Source organism: Heliconius melpomene, chromosome 12, assembly GCF_056956725.1.
Source record: "Heliconius melpomene rosina isolate 202511_hmr_F chromosome 12, ASM5695672v1, whole genome shotgun sequence".
Lineage (NCBI taxonomy): Eukaryota > Metazoa > Arthropoda > Insecta > Lepidoptera > Nymphalidae > Heliconius > Heliconius melpomene.
In genome coordinates, this window is record NC_140400.1 from 6,340,596 (window position 1) to 6,346,357 (window position 5,762).

Here is a 5,762-nt window from a genome sequence, read left to right on the forward strand (position 1 = left end):
CAGTGAACGGGAACGTACAACGTCGCTCGGGGTGGGAATGTGGTAATGCTTATATTTTTTTGCCTAATTTTGGGTAAAACTTTTGTATTGTGTTTTTTAATTTTTATGTAGATTCATTATTATATATTTGGTCATCATGTTATTTATAAATATTTCCTTTGTTGGTAATGTACTATAACATTTTGAAGAATACTATAAAAGAATATATTTTTTAAATGTTTATTTGTAAGTATTTTTTAAATAATTATTTTATTTGAATGCATAAATCAAATATAAATATGTATAATTTATATTAATGTCAAAATATTTATTTTAACAATCGTTATAAATGTTAAATTTAAGATCATATTAAATACACAACAGATTAATATAATTATTAAATAACATTATTACATAAATAGGTTCGTTTCTTCATTGCACCTGGTAACACTATCCATGATTCACCGCTCGCGAGTTCATGCGCCGACATAAGCATAAATTAATTCAAGGACCGTCTAATTTCATCGAAGATAACTAACTTGTGCTTTGTCCGGCTAATGTATAGAATTGTTTTATATTTTTATAGTCTTATGTGCTTATTGTATTTAAATTTAAGGAAAATATTTTAAACGACTACTTAACTTGCAATTTTATATGTAAACTTTGAGGCCAGTCGTGGCGCAGGGGCACAAGCATTCGACTTAACGCGCGACGAGTTGTGGGTTCGATTCCTACTTGTGAAAATTAAATATTTAATATTTTCATTTGTTCGCTTTTTGAGTTCCGCCATTCATGCTATGCCTACAGAATCGGCAGAGAGTGGGGAACGAAAGTGTCTTAATCAAAACGTAGTGTCTTAACACTAGGTTCTCAGCTTCCATTTGCCTAACCTGCTATGTGCAGGATACAGCGTGAAGCTATAATAAGCATATATTTAACTATTATATTGCAGCGCACGAAGTAATTATTATTTCATTATTTAAAGCTAATTAACAATTGTAATGAAAACAAAAACGCAAAGCTCTTAGCGCTTATCAAACAAACTTCTGGTTTATTATATTAGTATGGTAAGATACATAGAAGATAGATTAAAACGAGCCAACCGAGCAGTAATTGGCGAGAGAAGAAAGTAGGAGGTTAATTCTTCCAATATTTAATATTTCTTTTATAGAAAAAACATACTAATAGCAATTGTGTAAATTAAAATAAAAGAAGAAATGATACGCAGAATAAATCAATGCATTGCATGCATTCGTTCTTGTTTACAACTGAACAATATAATCTGAATTTATTAATTATTAAGTACATACTTATATAGCCATTTTGAAGACGGATTACGACATTTACTTAAATAGAGTGTAATGGAGGCCAGAACTTTAAAAAACTTTTCAACTTAAAAAAATATAGCATACTTTTTTAACATGTTGAACCTAATGTCATTTTCTTAATTGAACGCTGTATCCCCAATGCAGGGTAGGCACTTAGTTTTAAGACACTCCGTTTTGCACTTTCCGCCCAATTTTCTATATATTGCGTGTTGAGTGAGTGGCGTAACTCAACGCTGCGCTCGTCTTGTTACTTAATAGTTAATACTAGCATTTCCTAACTGCGCCACGATGACGTCATAGTCCATTCTATCCCTTATTTTGTCATACTTACCATTAATTGCTACCTAAGTACATATAATTGTGGTTTGTGGGAGGCATGTCGCCCTGCAGCAGGCGGTTGTATATAAGGGACGCTATTTCCTATAAATTTAATATTGAATTGTTGTTATAATTAATTAAAATATGCGTTATGACTTGTGGCATAGTGAAAGTAAATTTTGATACTGTAACGGAAGGTGTTGGGTCAAATTTCCTATTTAATTTTTTATACAATAAAAGATTTTTATGAAAAAAACTTTTTTTTTAAATTCCTACACTTTAAAAATGTTAAAACTATTTTTTAGACGTCGTTATAATTCAATTTGTATAAGTTTTGTTTTAAGTACTTCATACTTAACAAAAGTTTTTAACTTGAAGGAAATAAATAAAATGAATAACATAATAAATGCGGCTTAAACTTAAATTAAACATAAAGTTCCCATAACATTTATAACAGATTATTAAGCGAACTCTATCTGAAATTAGAGCTAACTGTACCCGAAACTAATGATCGTCAAACAATGGGTTGATTCGTACTCGCAAAATCGCCATTTTCACTCACAATTTGACAGAACACCCGTAGGGTTGCCATTGTTCTATCTAATAAAGCATGTTTTTTTATTATTAAATTTCAATATTCATTAATAGAACTAGGCACGCTTTTGAACTGCCAATTGTTTTGAAAGTTTAGAATTTTATTAATTAAAAAACAAAATTGATTAACATTAAACTGAGTATAAAAATAATTTATAATTTTTATGTTATTTTTTAAGCGAACGAATATTTTATTTTTTATACCTTTTTTTAATTTATATAATGATATCCAACATTTTGTAAGCAAAATAGAATATATTTTGTTAATCACTATTGCTATTTATATTGAGCAGTAGCCCTATCTAAGCTCCGAATCTAAGAACATGCATTAAAAAGTAATTCTCCATCCTAAAGTGTTCATAGACAGGCTACCAAAATTATAATAGCAAAATAGTAAAAGTGCACAAGTCACGATGACATGACATAGTTAGAAGTACAGTTATAAATAAACAAATGTTGTAGATTCAATCCTGCATCTTTACATCAACAATGTTTTTTTTTACATATAAAAAAGTTTCTTCTGTTTTAATATAATATGTATGTAATATTTTTTCTCTTTTATGGGAAAGCAGTATGTATTATTTTGATATTTGTTATTGTATGAAAGAAAAAATATATATTTGCAATTTTTTGATTGATGAATATATTGAAATTAGAAATGTTTGGAATTATCATTGTTTAATTAGTTACTTGTATTACTTCAAAGCACAACTAATATACAACAACAGAATATATACATACCTATACATATTTTATAGCCTGACATTATCTAGCACTACTAAGTATTTAAAAAACACTGTATAGAACGAAAACATAATATAGGTAGTTTATATTTACTTTTACAGATACTGCATTTCATGAAGTAAATTTAAAATGTTAAATTTGAAAAAATACAGTACATAGTAGACCATTCCCCCGGATAAGATTCGACCCTACAACAATCGTTCAAGACAACATCATTAAGCATACAGAATACTACATATTCATGTTCCAAACTCCAAAGAAATAAGAGTCCTGTATAAATCCATAGCGGCTGTAAATCATCGGGCAGATTCGCACAATGCCTACACCGACGTAGTGGTACCGTCGAGAATTGACTAATTTCGCCACTTTCTTTTGTATTAAAGAAAGTTTATATTGTATTGTGATTTGTGATTATAATTAATTAATTAAGTTCTAGTAGAACTCCATTTTTATTTCAATTAATATATAATTATTTATAAATTTGTGACATCAAGATAATGCAGACCAGAGTAAATGCAGGATATATGGAAAAATGTGATAAAGATGATTCACAATTTCATTTACGGAGTAGATTGATGGAACTGATTAAAAATCCATTTCCACTAACTGTTTTGGTGATGGAAGCCGATGCTAAGCTTTTTTTTTTTAGATTACGTTTATAATTTTTTTTATCTGAAAATATTTAATATAATTCTTGATATAAATATAGACAGGGATACCAATTCTAAAGAGATTTTAAAAACGCCGTTAGTCGCAGACGCGTGGGCAGTTCGCGAGACAAGCGTCGAATTGTTCCTTTTTCAAGACCGGTCTTTTTGCATTATTCAGAATTACTTAGCCTTCTTGGGATGATTTCAGTTGTATTTATCAAGTGTTGGTTATTTTACAGGTTAATGTAAAATGCCATGATTTGAAATTAAATCAAGAGTAATTGTATTTTTAAACTTTTGTAAACGCTATTTTAGCTGTAAACTTAGGGTAGGCACAGGGAACCTAGTAATTTGCTGTTTTGTCAAACCTAGAGGAATCTACCAATCGGCTAAAAATGCACACTGCTGTGCTTATTATAATAATAAAGTAAAAAATATACCTACAATTTTGTTTTTTTTTCAGATATACATAATTAATTCTTCAACAACTTAGATTTTGTAACGATTTTTTAAATTTCTCAACAATTTTTTTTAGCCTCACGCTGCATCCCGTACATAGCCGGGGCGGAGGAACCCTGGGAACCTAGTGGTAGCCGAACCGGTGTTAATGAAAATATTAAATATTTCAGTCCCCCAAATGGAAATCCAACCCACAACCGTCGCGCGTGCTATCTCTAATAAAAAAAACAACAGCATTTCAAAATCGTAAAAAAATCGTAAAATCTTTGATTACATACGTAGTTATAAAATAGATATTTCTAAAACCGGGAATAGGAGAGGAGTAAACTTGTAAATTAGATTTTAACATTTGGCGCGGCGCCAAAATGTCATTGACACTAAGATGGCGGTCCCGGGAATGCGCGTCCTGTGAATCACTTAATTAAAATATCTAAATATTTAAACCACCATAGTGCAGTAGGAATGTGCTTGAATAAGTGGGATGTTTGTTGGTTCAGAATTTATTTAAAAACAAAGGTTAAAATATAATATGTATGTACATTTCAATGGTGCGGTGCACATGCAGTGTTAAAACGTGAAGGACGAAGTGATCTAATAATAAATATAATAATAATAAAGTAGAGATAAATACCTATTTGAGGTACAATAAGGCCGCTGTAGCACAGTGTCAGTGACATAGACTTCTAAGCAACCTTTGGATGTTGCAGTTTTTTCTTTACCTCAATTATTCCTGTATTTATTATAAATTTATATGTCAACTATAAATATTTCATAAGATCATTTGTAATAGGTGATCGATGATCGACCCTTACACGATAGTTACAGATTAATAGAATTAGGATAAACACATAGGTTAATTACCTCACTGTATATCGTTCACCTAACGCAGCACCATAAATTAGTTTTCGCCGATGTTTTTTTTTTCTATTTTAAAGATTTTAACGATTCTGTTTTTTGTTTATATTGTTTATATATTCTATGTATGTAGTAGTAGGCCGTCATGGCGCAGCGGCACAAGAGTGTGACAGTAACGCAACGGTTGTGAGTTCGATCTCCACTCCAAGCAGTGAAATATTTATTTACGTTTATATTTCCATGTCTTCGCTCTGGTGTCGAGGCAAAGATCGGCGTTGAGTTCTGCCACTCAACACGCAATGTCTCCAGAATTCGGCAGAAAGTGGGGAACGGAGTGTCTTAACCCTTGGTTACCTCTGCCTACCCTGATGTGTGCGGGAAAAAGCGTGAAGCTGAATTTTTATCTCTACAGTTGCAATGCTGTATTCGAATCCACGACTGTCACACAAAGACATTTTCCCAAATACGCCGCACAATGAACAATATTTAAAAATGTTAAAACTTTCACCGCGCGCCGGTAAAAAGTCGAATGCATAATGTAAATCGACTCGACGTTATTGGCAGTACAATAGAGGTGCCGATCACTTGAATTGAATACTTTTGATGGACACGCGACATTGAAATTGAGCTTTTAAAGTTTTTGTGCTAATATATTTTTTTTATTGATTTACGGTGTTAAACGCAGGCATTTGGTTGTTATCCTTCTTGGTTGTATTTATTCTATATTGGGAATATTTTTCTTTTATATTTGTAGTTAAGTCATTCTTGAATCTTATAAGGAGTACTTATAATAAAAAATAATTTAGTTTCAAAACACACACAAACTGTGGGATAA